Below are 15,373 nucleotides of genomic sequence, written 5' to 3' on the forward strand. Positions count from 1 at the left end.
GTCAAGTTCAGAGAAAAATAATCACCCAGTTGGAGACTTTCCCCAAGAGCGTTGTTCATTGTCATTTCCTTCAAAAATATAGATAGTGTGAGTATCTTTCTATCATATGGGGCTCGTGTCCCAGAAAAGATGCTTAACTTTCAGTAACACATGGTCTAACCAAGATAAGAAATGAAACTTTGACTCTAAACAAAGCTTGGCATTCTCTGATACACTCGAAACTGTGTTATCACCTCTAAAAGTACAGGTGTATATCACTGTTGACCAAAGGGGTTCAGAAGAAGATTCACACTGAGTGAGAGGGAGTCTTGCACGCAAACGTCCAACGTGAAAGAAAGAGGATGCAGTTATGTGCATACGTATCGATTATTATCAACACAGGGTTTTAGTTTACATTTCCTGCAGTGTTTCTCTTTCGTATCCCGAAATAGTCATAAAATAGTGTCTTACGTCTACAGCATCTTTGTATTGATTCTGGAGCCCGACTTCTGGGTTCAAAGCTAGGCTTTATCACTTACTAGCTGTGTGACCTTGACTAACTTACTTACCCTCTCTGTGCCTAATGTCCTCATACACAAACAATACTGAGTACAATCAGCTGACATATGTCCAGCAGCTAGAACAGTACGGGCCACACGGTAAGTGCTGTGTTCAAGATTAGCTCTTATGATCATTAAGAATTACAACGTTTCATCATTATTTCTAAAAGGGGAGACGGGGGGTGCCTGGGTGGTTCCGTCGGTTGAGCGTCCGACTTCGGCTCAGGTCATGATCTCGTGGCTCGTGAGTTTGAGCCCCGCGTCGGGCTCGGTGCTGACGGCTCAGAGCCTGGAGCCTGTTTCAGATTCTGTGTCTCCCTCTCTCTCTGCCCCTGACCCACTCTCATTCTGTCTCTGTCTCTCTCAAAAATAAACAAACATTAAAAATAAATAAATAAATAAATAATAAAAGTGGAGACGGGAGGACAGTCAGTGAGACTTCTCAGAGACGGTGACACTGGGCTGGAATATGAAGACGTAGGAGTTAGATAGGGATGGAGGGAAGAGGTGACAGAAGGGGTCCCTCTAGGAGGTACAGCACGTGCTCAGTGCCAGAGAAGGCAAGGGATATAGAACACGGCACGTTCGTGCTCCAATTCCCACGTTGGAGACCTTCCCTAGTGCTCTGTTTTGACTGTTCGGTCAGGACAATCCCAGCATCCTTAGCACACGGTGCATGCATAGTAAATGTGGGATAAATGAACCAGCCCAACACGGGGACTAGACCCAGAGGCTCAGCTGGGGGCACTGGTCCAGCTCCCGTCGGGCACAGCGGAGCGTTAGCGTCGGCCGTGGGCGAGCTGTGTCTCCGGGACGGATTGTACGAAAGGGGTCCACTCATTTCAAGTACCTTGGGAGACGGTATGGCGGGCTCCTCGCCCAGGAGTGTGCGGTCGGGACGGGCACCCACACATCACCGCACCGCTGGCCGATGTGCTTCTTGGCCGGAGGTGCCCCAGCCTGTCCCGCTGTGTCTCTCGCTCCTGGCCCGGCGCCCGGCAGACGGCTGGCGCTTCATGCGTGTTAGCGGGAAGAATGAAAAATGTTCGAGAGGCCTGTCCTCCCGAGGACGGCCAGCGGGTGCCTGGAGAGCTGAGTGATGTGGCTACTGGCTGATTAACCCGAGAGAGTCACTCAGCTTCTGGGGGCCTCGGGGTACTCTTTGCACGGGGTGCAACAGGGCACGAGCTCTGGGGCCACGCTTCCCCAGCCAGCTGCTGGCTGGGTCGCTTTAGGGAAGTTGCTCAACGTCCCTGTGCTTTGGTTTCTGTATCTATGAAATGGGGAAAACAGCAAGAAAACCTCCCAAACGAAGGTTGGGTTTGTTTAGTGCATGCCGAGTGACGGTGACAGTATCTGGCCAACGGCAAGTGCTCAGTGTTTGCCATTGTTATGGCTAGTTGCGCGAATTCTCCCAAATTAACCCAGGGGCTGTGCGTCTCAGTTACCCAGGGGACTTAACGGTAGGTGAGGGAACAGAGCGGCCAGGACCCCAAGCAGCATCCCCATCACTGCAGCCAGAGTGTGGCCCTTGTCCTCTTGTGAGGAGGCTCTGGGGGCTGGGGCCCGGGCGGGAGCCCCCAGGGGGGCGGGGAGGGTCCCCAGGGGTCTTGCCCTGGTTTGGAGGGGTTGTGTGGACATTCGCCCGTCTGTCCCGTGGCTGGTGTGCAGCGTGTTCCTTTCAGGACAGCCCCGGGGAGAAAGACTACCGCCGGATGCCCTGTGTGCACAGGCTCCTGTCCCCACGTCAGCACAAGTCACGGAGAAAACCCAGCGGCAAGCCAACCACAGCCCGATGCTCCTTCTCAGACGCTGGCACCTCGGGTCTGTCTTCCGGAAGGAGAGCCCAGGCTCAATTAGCCCACCTACAGCACTGAGGGCGCCACCTTGCTGTGCCGGACCCCCAGGCCGTTGTCGGCCTCGCAGGAGTAGTCTCCAGAATGTTCTGCGGTCAGAGAGAGGTTGAGGGACGCTCCTCCTCCAGAGGGGGCCGAGCTGTTCCCCAGGGGGACGTCCTTGTGATAAAACTGGGACAGGAAGGGGGAAGAGCCCCTCTGGGCCCCACAGCAAAGCTCCACCACGTCGCCCTCCACGGCCTGGGCCCCGGGTGCCCTGAAGGTGAGGACGGGGCGGGACTCTGGGACTGGGGAACCCGGAATCTGGCGGAGGGGACCCCGGTGCTGGGCAGAACCCCGCAGCCGCCCCAACACCCGAGCTCACTGACCGCACGTGGATTGGCCTGCCGGCAGGCCTGTCCAGGGCCACTTACTGCCACGGCAAGTTTCCACGCCTGTGCTGCCCAGTGTGGTGGCCCAGGCCACACGTGGCTTTTGGGTGCAGAAACGTGGCGAGTGTGAATGAAGGAGCGAGCTTGTACATTTTGATTCAGTTAGGGGTGGCCAGCCCAGGTGACTCATTGCTGTGGGGACCCGCCCGGTCACTGACCCTCTCCCTTCTTTCTCTGCCATAACAAGCCGTTGAGCCCGCTAAAGCAGCTGTTCGTTCTGCAAACTCTGCCTTTGTCGGGAAGGGTGAGCTCTTCGTAGCTGTGGTCCCCACGGGCACCTTGAAATGTCCTCACGTCCCAGGGTCCCTGAGCCCCGTTTGAGAAGCTCTGGCTGATGTGCCGTGGTGACGGTCGAGGTGACGGTCAAGGTGACGTTCAGGGCCCTCCCCGGGGAAGCTGTGCAGGAGTGACTCCGGAAGGCTCCGGAAGGCGGGGAGCTCCCCTCTGCTCCCCGGGAACGCTGACGGCTCCTCCCCAGCCTCTGCCACTGGCAGCCTGCACGGCCTCTAGAGTGTCCCCACGGGCACAGGAGAGGTAGACGTAAGAGAAGGGTGGCGGCCATTCTGAAGTCCTGTGATGCTCGGTCTCTGGGTCACCGTTCCAGTCCCGAGGCCCCGCAGACACGAGAGGGGTTCAGGATGGCATGAGGACCTCTCTGGGACAGACTCCTGTTCCCACCTGATGGGAAAGAGGGAGCTGAGGTCCCAGTGATGTCCCCACTCTACCCTCCCCTTGCCGGCCCTGTTGTCCCTTTCCACCAAACCCACTCCACACGTGGCTTTGGGATCTCTGGCTCTGTTTCCAGACACAAGCAGCCAAGGGCTCTCCTGCTACGGCTCCCCCCTCCACCCCACAGCCCTGCTTCACACACGCACTCACACAAACATACGCGGGGGGTGGGGTTAGGACCGGCGACACTTCCTACCAAATTCTTGCAGAAAACCGTAAAACAGCGTAGGGCCTCCGTGGACCATAACGCTCCGTGCGGAATGATTCAGACGCAGGGCAGCCAGCTGAGCAGGTGTGAACCGCCTTCTTGAATTTGATGGCGGCTTTTCACGAAGACAGGTGGCTCCTCTCCTGCCATCGCCACGTCTGACGTCACCGCTGTCCCTTCTGGTTCTGCTGATGGTGGCAGGCCGTGGTCAGGGCGGGGGGAAGGGGGAGGAGCTGGGAAGGCCTCGTCTGTGCAATCTTGCTCAAATTTCAAATAGGCAACCATCACACCACCAGTGTCGTCATCCTCAGAGCTAGTGTGAGCACCCGCTCAGCCACGTACCGGGCCCAGTATCCCGCTCAGGCCCCACAGAGTCCCTATCACGTGAGATGATATTATGGCCCCCGTTTCGGGACATCCTCCGGGCTAATCACCGCCCCTTGAGCCCCTCTGTCACTAAAGAAGACGTGCGACGCTTGGCGGGTTTCTTTGGACTCTGGAGGCAACATGGTCCTCGTTGAAGTGCGTCTGTCTTCCCCAATCGTCGAGAAGCCCACGAGGCCGTCAGGTTTGAGCGAGGCCCAGGGCAACAGAAGTTGCCGCAAAAGCACCGATTGCCACAGAAGCTGCTCAGCCACTTGACACGTGGGAAACAGCAGATCTCGCGTCCCCCGACGTGACAAGCAGGGGCACCGCGTGGGCCTCCGAGGAGTGAGGACAAGAGAGTTAGGGCATGGGCTCCTCGGATTATGCATCAAACTATATTCCCTTTGGAGAAAAGGCACCCAGTTTGCCGCTGGGTTTACTAGAATGTAATGCTCGGGGAGGGGCCATCAAGGGACGAGGCGATCCGGACTTCTCATCATGAGCAGAGTCTCCTGTGACCACAAGGCTGAGCGCGCACAGCACGGGCCCCTCCGCAGGGGGAGGTCATATAGACCAAAACCCTGGGCTCAGGGCTCATCTGGCACGTGTGTTACACGAGCAGGTTGCCAGACCTCTGCTGCCTTTCCTCTCCTCCCGCGGCCCAACCTATGGCCTCGTGTAGAACTCCGTGTCAGCAGTGAGTTGAGGAAGAAATGCGGGGGCTGGTTCTCAGCTCTTCATGTGCGTGGTGTTCGTATCAGGGGCAGGCGGCCTGCTGTACATGATGAGGCGGCCAGGACCCTTCCCGGAAGCAGGTGATGCAGGAGACCCTTCCGGGGGTCAGCGCTTCCGGGTGTCTCATGTGTCACCTTCTCCGTCAGTCTGATTCGAACCCAAGTGAATTCCGGTGACTCCATCCGACCGCCGAGGTTCCCCGCACTCGCCCCCCCTGGGCCGGGAGGGAGCCCGAGGTCGCAGCACCAACACACGGCCGCAGCAGCCTGTCCCCCTCCGCGGAGCCTGCGAAGAAGGGCTGAGGTCTCACAAATGGACGGTTACACGAACAGGAGAATTTCAGATGGTGGGAAATTCTGTGAAAGAAACAAAATGGGAACCGCGATGCGTAGGCAGACAGATGAGCAGTTGCTAATAAATTTGAGGGTTTGGTACGTTCCAGACAGTTCCCAGCCCTTCACACCGATAAACTCCTGTAATCCTCACCAGGACCAGAAGGCAGAGGCGCAGGGAGCCCCAGCAGCCTGTCCAGGGACACAGACGGCAGGTGTGGGGTCTGGCTGGCTGCGGGGGCAGGTTCCCGCCAGGTTCCCACAGCGTGCTACCTTCTGATTCCAGTATGGTCTTGACCTTCCCGATCAGTATTCTCAAAGCCATCCTTTAAAAAACAAAAAAGAGGGGCGCCCGGGTGGCTCAGTCGGTTGAGCGTCTGACTTCGGCTCAGGTCATGATCTCACGGTTTGTGAGTTCAAGCCCCGTGTCCGGCTCTGTGCTGACAGCTCGGATCCTGGATCCTGCTTCGGAGTCTGTGTCTCCCTCTCCCACTCATGCTCTGTCTATCTCTGTCAAAAATAAATAAAAACATTTTTAAAAAATTAAAAATAAATAAATAACAAAAAAAGAGTAAATTCCCACTTCTAGTTGAGGTCACGTGAATTGGTCCATGTTCTCGATTCCGAAACAAGACGTCGATATTTTATGAACAAAAGGGCAAGTCCCACGTTCAGTAGATTTAAGCCTGTGTGGAGACCAAGTGTCTTCTCTCTTCCAAGTTAGCGTCCAAGGGTCTCTCTCTTCCAACTGTCTTCCCATCAGGTGTCGAGGGGCCAAAGGAGTTTGTGCCAAGTATCGCAGGCATCTTGCTACTCTGGAGCGGAGGCAAGGTGCCCGGGGGGGGGGGGGGGCGGGGGGGGGCGGGGGCTGGCTTTGCAAACGCATGCTGCTCACAGTGATGCTACTTGATTCTGGTGGGACGCGGGGACTTCTCGGGAAGACTCCCGTGGTGCGTGTTTGTTTTCAGACCCGCATCACAGGGGTTTGTCAGCTGCGGAGCCGTGAGGAGATTGAAATTTCCATCAATAGCCACCCGTAAGGCCCGCCCTTCTCTTTGTGGCTCTTATCCAGCCTTCATTGCCTTTCCTCCCTGGCTAGGGTTACCTTGCAGGCAGGCTGTGCTCACACGGAATGACAGGCAGGTGGCTGTGACCACAGAGCTCCCGTGGCCTCCAGTGACGGGGACCGCTCTCTTGTGGGCTGTGGGAAGCAGCTCAGGTAGATGCTTCGGAGCTTCCGGGCGCTGACCAGGGAGGCCGGCGTGCCTGGAAATCACGAAGAAAGAACAGGGGAAGGCACGGATGCTTTTTCTTCTGCCCGGAACTGCCAAAGAGCAGAAACCGGAATTGCACAGAAGGGTTCATTTTCCAAGCTTTCTGACTTGCAGCCCGCGGAGGACTTTCTCAGCAGGCCACCAACCACCGCGTCTTCCTTTTGTGTCTCCTTCCCTCTGTTCTGCTTTTACGCCTCACACCGCATGTAAGGCAGGTCCTTCCTAGCTCAGGGGCACAAGAGATACCGGCCGTGGGGGCAGAATCACATGGATTCTCCACCAGAAGGAAGAGGGAGAGGTCGAGGCAGGAATGGCATGCGTAGGTAGATCCAGTCAGCCTCCTTCAATCCGAGGAAGGGAGACAGAGTGCATAGTTACGAGGAGGGACGGTTTGGGAACATGACTTCATCTACAGAGAGGTGGGTCTCAGGAGGACACAGGAGTCAGAGGGCTTTTTGAGAGGCTACCGCGCTAGGGGTTAAAATTCATCTTCGTTCATCAGCGAGGCGCTGCTTCGGGCTTACGCATTAGGGGTAAGACCTTTAAGACATTCTCCTTGAGAACACAGTTGGAGAACCGGCCTGTTTCCCACATTCGCATGGATATTTCCTCTCTTTGAACTAAGCTTGGATTTCACGTTTAGAGACATTTAGAGACGTCTCAGCAGATGTCCTTACAGCTCACAGCCCGCGGCTAGAAGAGAGCACCTGAGGACAGAGTATATCTTCATAATCTCTGAGGTGACTTTGACATGTCAGAGTGCCACACACAAAAGGAAAATGACACATCATGACTGTCTACATCCCACGTGTTGCATAAGGAGTTAGTGTCCCCAGTTCATAAAGTATCCACATAATTCATTAGAAAAGTACTATTCCAATTTCTAGAAAGTCAGTAAAGTTCTGATCCTTAACTACTAATTGAAAGAAGAAAACACTGCCAGAAACATATAAACTGATATTCAGCTCCACAGTAACCAAATAAATGAAACTTTAAACAAGAAAAAATAATTTCTACCATTTTTGGTTTTTTTTTTTAAATTTTTTGAACGTTTATTTACTTTTCAGAGAAAGGCAGGGAGTATGCGAGCGGGTTAGGGCAGAGAAGGAGGGAGAGAGAGATAATCCCAAGCAGACTCCAGGCTGTCAGCACAGAGACTGATGTGGGGTATGAACCCAGGACCCAAGAAATCATGACCTGAGCTGAAGTTGGTCGCTTAACTAACTGAGCCACCCAGGCAGCACCCCCCGCTGCTAATTTCTTTTTTTTTTAATGTTTTATTATTTTTGAGAGAGAGAGAGAGAGCGAGCGAGCGAGCAAGCAAGCAGGTGAGGGACAGAGAGAGAGGCAGACACAGAATCCGAAACAGGCTCCAGGCTCCGAGCTGTCAGCACAGAGCCCGACGTGGGGCTCAAACCCACAGACTGTGAGATCATGACCTGAGCCCAAGTTGGACCCGTAACCGACTGAGCCACCCAGGCGCCCCTCCTTGCCCCCTGCCGCTAATTTTTATCATTTTTGTAAAAGAAAACAAAGTGAACCACCTAGTGTTGAAACTTGGGTACAACATTTCTAGACCCATATAATGTAAATCTCTGTGTTAAGAGCCAGAAAGTTCTTTATAATCCTTTTCCCAATAAGAATTGATTGTGAGGAAGAAGTCAGAGATACAGACAAGTTTCATTCCAGGGGCGCCTGGGTGGCTCAGTTGGTTAAGCATCTGACTCTTGATTTTGGCTCAGGTCATGATCCCAGGGTCCTGAGATCAAGCCCCATGTGGGGCTCCACTCTGGGTATGGAGCCTCCTTAAGATTCTCTCTCTCTCTCTCTCTCTCTCTCTCTCTCTCCCCCTCTCCCTCTCTCTCTCCCTCCCTCTACCTCCCACCCCTGCTCATGCATGTGCACTCTCTCTTTCTCTAAAAAAAGTTCCATCTCAAAATGTTTATGAAAATAGAAAAAAATGAAAATTCAAATCTGATGGAATGGCAAGTGAGAATACATCTGTACGATGTAATATTATCAGACCATTAACCATTATATTGAAGCTTTAGAATATTTAAGTGTGAAAAAGGCCCACATAAGAAATCAGTACCAATACATTTTTGGGGAAAATTCCCAAATACTTGGAAATTAACAGCAAACTTTTATACCATTATCGAGTCAGAGAAAGATCGTGCTGGCTACTACAGACTATTTAGAACGGAATAAAACACTAAAAATTATACGACACTACACTAAAAATCATCTAGGAGAAGGCAGGGAGGGTGAGCAGAGAAGTACAAATCAGAGGGAAGCAAAAAACCAAACACCGGAAGGTCTAGATCTAAACGTATCCACAATAACCAAGCTCTGGGGTTTCGCTACTCCAGTGTTAGTATCAAAACCTCATAGCCTCTAATGCTTATAATAGAACAGAAGAAAGGTTGAAAAGGAATGAGCTGACGTGCCATTTTAACAAAAGGAGGAGCGGAGCAGACTGCCTATTAATTTCCTATTGTTGTGGAACAAATCACACAAACATAGCAGCTTAAAGCAGCAAACATTTATCGTCCCCAGTTTGGGCGGGTCGGGGGCCCGTGCGCTTCTCTCGGGTCTTTGGCTGGAGGCCTCACGAGGCCCAAATCTGGATGTAAGCCGGCCGTATCCTCGAAGGGGCAAGATCCCACTTCCCTCATTTCCTTTCCACCGTGTGACACGGGTCCGTCCCCTCGTTCTTGCTGGCCGTGGGCCGGGGACCAACCTCAGCCCCTCCACACGGCTCCTCTCCTCGCAGGCCCCCCACAGCGTGCAGCTGGCTTCTTCTTTGAGCCCGAAGGAAAATCTTGCTGATGCCTGACTTCTTTTTCAAGGCTAACCCGATTAGATGGCTGAGGAAAAGCTCCCTTTTGATTAGCCAAAGACCAATGATTGGTGACCTAACTGTTGAGTGACATCTCATCACATTGACAAGTCCTGATCACGTTTAAGAAGAGAGGATAAGACAAAAATGAGCTTCATCGGGGGCAGGAATCTTAGGGCCCATCAAAGAGTTCTGCCTCCTACACATGAGGCAAGTGGAAGGAATAAAACCATAAAGATAACAGGAGAGACCAACACATAAAAAACACACACACACACAAATAGAACCGATTAACAAAGCCTAAAGTCAATTCTTTGACAAAATTGAGAAACTTAGCTAAACAGATCAATGAGCAAAAGAGAACAAAAGCAGTACTAGCAACAAAAGAGAAGGTGGCACCAGACAAGAAGATATTGTGTAAAATTTTACGCTAACAAAATTGACATCTAGAGGAAATGGACAAATTCCTTGGAAAATACAACTTGCCAAAATTGACACGAAAAGAAAAAAAAAATGTACGAATAGTCCTCTTTCAAGTAAGAGTTTAAATTCCTTAACAGAAAACTTCCCCATGAAGAAAAATCCAGGTCCAAACAGCCTCACTGGTATATTCTATCAAATATCTAAGGCAAGAAAGTGGTTGGGCGTCTGACTTTGGCTCAGGTCATGATCTCACAGCTCGTGGGTTTGAACCTCGCATCGAGCTCTGTGCTGACAGTTTGGAGCCTGGAGCCTGCTTCGGATTCTGTGTCTCCCTCTCTCTCTGCCCCTGACCCACTTGCATTCTGTCTCTGTCTCTCTCAAAGGTGAATAAACATTACAAAGATAATAAAATAATGGAATAAAAACTCCACTTATATTGGCATGCAATATAAAACAATTAGGAATACATTTAATAAAAAGTGTGCAAAATTGAAAGTTGTATGAAGTTCACGGATTGGAAGACAGTGTCTTTAAGAGGGCAGTTCTCTTCATGTTCATCTATAGATTCGTAGGAACCTTAACTGAGATTCTAACAGGCTTTGTCGAATGAATTTAAAAATCAATGGAAAGATTCATACGGAAAGGCAAGATTAATTAAAATGATTTTGGAAAAAAACAACAAAGTCCATGAGCTCATCCAACTGATCTCAAGACTTAACACAAAGCAGCAATAATCAAGAAAGTGTGCTTTTGGGCTTAAGGATAGATGTATAAGACCATCTACTGATAATGCAGAGGTAGGCTTACGTTGATACGGTCAACTGATCATTGACCAGGGTTACAACAAAGGAAAAAGATGGGCTTTTTTTTTTGTTTGTTTTTAAGGAAATGGTGGCAAAACTGGATATTTGTATGGGAAAAATTAACGTTGACTCTCACCTCTTGCCGTATACAAAAGTTAACTTGATATGAACCACATACACAGAAATGAGAGTTAAAACTGTTCCATTTCATAAAGAAAAGGTGGACCAAGAACCTTTTGATAATCTGTTAAGCAAATAGTATTTATTTATTTATTTATTTATTTATTTGGGAGGGAGAGCAAATAGTTTTTAAACAGGCTGCACAAAACGTAAACTGTAAGACAAAAAAAGGTAACTAATTTCCATTAAGTTAAAAATCTTTGCTCTTTGAAAGACACAGTGAAGAGAATATGGAGGCAGGTCACAAACCAGGAGGGAATATTTGCTAAGCATGTGTCTGATACAGGGATGTGTATCTCAAATACATAAATAACTCCAGTAACTGGAGAAGAAGAAGAAGAGACTCAATTAAAAAGAGGCAAAAGGGGGGCGCCCGGGTGGCTCAGTCAGTTAGGCGTACGGCTTCGGCTCAGGTCATGATCTCACAGTTTGTGAGATTGAGTCCCATGTCAGGCTCTGTACTGACGGTGCGGAACCTGCTTCAGATTCTCTGTCTCTCTTTCTCTCTGTCTCTCTCTCTGCCCCTTTCCCTCTCTCTCTCTCTGTTTCTCTTTTACTTGCTCAAAAATAAATAAAACAAAACGTTAAAGAGAGAGAGAGGGAGGGAGGGAGGGAGGGAGAGAGAGAAGAATGCTTACTCAGCAAACAGGGCTGGAACAAGTGCATTTCACAGGAAAGAAAGTGAACATTTCCCCCATGTTCTACGCACATGAAAAATGAACTTTAAATAGTGCATAGGCCTGAATGTAGATGCGAAAACTATAAAATTGCTAGGAAAAAAATAGAAGAGAATCTTTTGACCTCGGGGGTGTACCTTCTCAGATAGGAAACACAAAGTAGACTCCTAACATTAAAAAGTTGATAAATGGGACTTCATCAAAACTACAAACTTTGGCTCTTCAAAAACCACTGTTAAGAAAATGAGGGGCGCCTGGGTGGCTCAGTCAGTTAAGCGTCTGACTTCAGCTCAGGTCATTATCTCGCGGTCCGTGAGTTCGAGCCCCGCATCTGGCTCTGTGCTGACTGCTGAGAGCCTGGAGCCTGTTTCGGATTCTGTGTCTCCCTCTCTCTCTGACCCTCTCCCATTCATGCTCTGTCTCTCTCTGTCTCAAAAATAAATAAACGTTAAAAAAAATTAAAAAAAAAAAAAGAAAATGAATAGCAAGCTACAGCCATAGAGAAGATATTTGCAACATGCAAATCAGACCAGACTTGGAAAAACAACTCTTGCAATTCAATCATAAAAAGACAAGGAACCCAACAAAGAAGGGGTAGATGTGGACAGACCCTTCTCCCGAGAAGATGTGCAGAGGGCCAGTAAGGACTTGGGAAGACAGCGGAACCACGGGTCACCAGGGAAACGGAAGCCACAAGGACATCACACCACACTACCGCACACCCTCCTTGCGATGGCTCAAGTGAAAGACTGCAAACGCCAAGAGTTGGCAAGGGAGCAGAACACCTGTAACTATCAGCACTCGCGGGGGCATGAAATGGCGTAGCGGTTTGGAAAAGAGTATTCAAACGTTAAACACGAATCTACTGTGTGACTCGGCAATTAGACTCCCGGGTGTATACAAACGAGCAGCGGAAACATGTCCACACAAACACTCGTTTGTGAATTTTCATGGCAAGGTTTATTTTTCATAATGAAGAACAAAACAGTCCAAATGTCCATTTACAGACATGAATGGACAATGAATGAACAGACAATGGATGGAATATTCCACACAGTGGAATATTATTCAGCAGCAAAAAGGAATGTGTTGTGGCGATTTGAAACAATGTGAATGAATCTCAGAATTCTTTTGCTTGGGGAATGAAGCCAGGCGCAAAAGAGTATATACTATATGATCCTATTGATGTAAAACTTTAGAAAAATACGCTCTAATCTTCGGTGCTAGGAAGCATCTCGTGATGCCCTGGGCAGTGAGGGAGATGTTTGGGATCTTGATTGTGGTGGTGGTTTTGTGGATGTATACAACTGTCAAAACATCGAATTGTATACTTTAGGTATGTGTGATTTATTGTGTATAAATTACTCTTCAAGACATTTGTAAATAAACAAAATCAATATAATGCAAAGAATGAAAATAATGTCTTAAATCTTGATGTCTCCCACGTTACCTTCTTGACTGCTTGGACACATGATTTCCTCTTGGATGTTCTCCTAAACATTCCTCAGAGTCTCCCTGACTGCTCACAGGTGCTGTTGGTCCTCAGTTTGAGGACCTGGACAAGGGGTTCTGGAAGGAAGGTCTGCATCCCCTCAGAACTGTTCTGTCCCCCTGCCGTCCTCATGTCTCGCTGGCACTGCTGATCCTGTCTGCTCGAGTGGCTGCCATCATGGTGGGTACTCACACTGTGGACATGCCCTCCTGGAGAGTGACTCTTACTGGGCCCGGGATGCTGCCTTTTGTCACCACTCTTTCAGATGGGTTTCCCACAGCTGGCACCTCATAGCATGTCCTGCCTTCCTTATATGGCTTTATTCTTCCCGCAGCCCAAAGTTGGGGGGCATTCAGAGCAAGATCGAAGCGTAGACACAGATTTCACCCGGATTTCTTGCGCTCTTTAAAGGCCAGGCATACGTTCTAGATAGCACTTTGTATCTGATGATATGGAAATAAGACATCAAGTTCCCCTTTCATAATAAAAATACGTATTTCCTGGCACCTGGGTGGCTCACTCGGTGGAGCCATGTGACTCGATCTCAGGGTCATGAGTTCAAGCCCCATGTTGGGTGTAGAGCTTACTTAAGAAAAAACTTAAAAAAGAAAATTAAAAAAAAAAAAAGAGGGGCGCCTGGGTGGCTCAGTTGGTTAAGCGTCTGATTTTGGCTCAGGTCATGATCTCGCGGTTCATGAGTTCGAGCCCACGTCGGGCTCTGTGCTGACAGCTTGGAGCCTGGAGCCTGCTTTGGATTCTGTGTCTCCCTCTCTCTCTGCCCCTCCCCTGCTTGCACGCTGTGTCTTTTTCTCAAAAATAAACATTAAATTTTTTTTTAATATGTATTTCCTCTTTACGAAGGACATCACTTTTGTCCCTCAGCAAATTAGCTCGCCAGCTGATTTCTTAAGGCTAAGATTGAAACCTCAGACTGGACTGCATTTTGCTGTCTGTTACACTTCCTGTTGTCCAAGCTTCCGACGCCCACGGGGGAAAAGAATAACATCTGAAATACACTTATTACTTTTTATTCTTGAGTTATTTCAAAGGTTTGCAAAGCGTCACTGTGCTGTTTACTTAACGTCATAAACAAGGGGGGGTGTAAAATCCACGCTGCCCATAACTTGTATCAGTTCATACACAGCCGTCATCAGTGAGTGCGCTAGCTTGCTAAGGCCTGTTGTTTTTGTGGTTGCGAACAGTTCAGCGTCACCCCAGGTGATACAGGCTAACAACTCCAGCTATCCCTTACGAACACAAGTGACTCCAAGCGACTCTGCCCCTTCTCCAGAGACTTAAGCACACATGGCATGCTATTTTTGTTGCAGACTTTGAGTATGGAGTTCTCTCTCGTCCAGCAAGAGAGCGGACGCAGAAATGATAACGAGAGAGGCTAATGTCCGGGCGGAGACAAGAACCCCGAGTAAGGGTCCTCGCTCCGTATTTATTAGGGTCAGAAGGCTTATGTACGTGATGGATGTGCAGAAAGAAACGATAAAACAGTAATTGTTAATTCACGTGTGTGAGAGAGTAGGGGTTTCGAAGGTATGCGGTGTTAGGGCTTAGGGTCAAGACAGATGGACATCTGGGCGCCCAGCAGGCGGCCCTTTACTTCAGGCACCGTTTCTGTTTATCTTAACTTTTCTAGGGACTAAGATAAGTGAGGCATGCCGCCTCAGGCTTAACGAGCCATCTTTCTCGCTGGCTAACGTGGGGCACTTTCGCCCTGCGGTGGCGGCCCTCCGCCTCTACCTGTTCGCAGACGCTTTCGTCCCGTGGAAGCGGCTTTCCGCCCCAAGCCTTGTTAACCCATTGGTGCAAGCTCAGAGAATCCTTCAACTTATCCCCCACACGTGTCCAATGTTTCTTCAGTGGTAGACAGTGCTTTTGTTAGGCCCTGGAGGAATCGAGCCGGAGCCGGTGGGCAGAGGGAGGGTGTCTCCCGTGGGCCCAGGACTGCCGTGCCCCCTCCCTCCTCTGCCGGCTCAGGCCATGCGGGCTCCGGGGCGGCACTAGGCTTCGCCTGCTGAGTCGTGAGAGTCGCCAGCTCCACTGGGCTTCCGGGGTTGGTGGTCAGGCCTCCGGAGCCTCCAAGTAGTGGATGTTGAACAATTAGACGGTGGAATTCAGCTGCTACGGGTACGGGGGAAGTTCGATGTTGTGAGAGAGGAAGGGTCTTGAAGACCACAGACTCTGTGTGGGTTGGGGTGTGTGTCCCATACCTGCATCTATCTTTTTTTTTAATTTTTTTAAATGTTTATTTATTCTTGAGACAGAAACAGAGCGTGCACAGGGGAAAGGCAGGGAGAGAGAGGGAGACACAGAAGCCGAAGCAGTCTCCAGGGTCTGAGCTGTCAGCACAAAGCCCAACGTGGGGCTTGAACTCATGGACTGTGAGATCATGACATGAGCTGAAGTCAGATGCTCAACCGACTGAGCCACCCAGGCGTCCCCGAATCTTAGTCATTAAAAAAAAAATTTTTTTAATG

The sequence above is a fragment of the Puma concolor genome, chromosome E4 (assembly GCF_028749965.1).
Source record: "Puma concolor isolate L17-30 chromosome E4, mPumCon1.1.hap2, whole genome shotgun sequence".
Classification (NCBI taxonomy): Eukaryota; Metazoa; Chordata; class Mammalia; order Carnivora; family Felidae; genus Puma; species Puma concolor.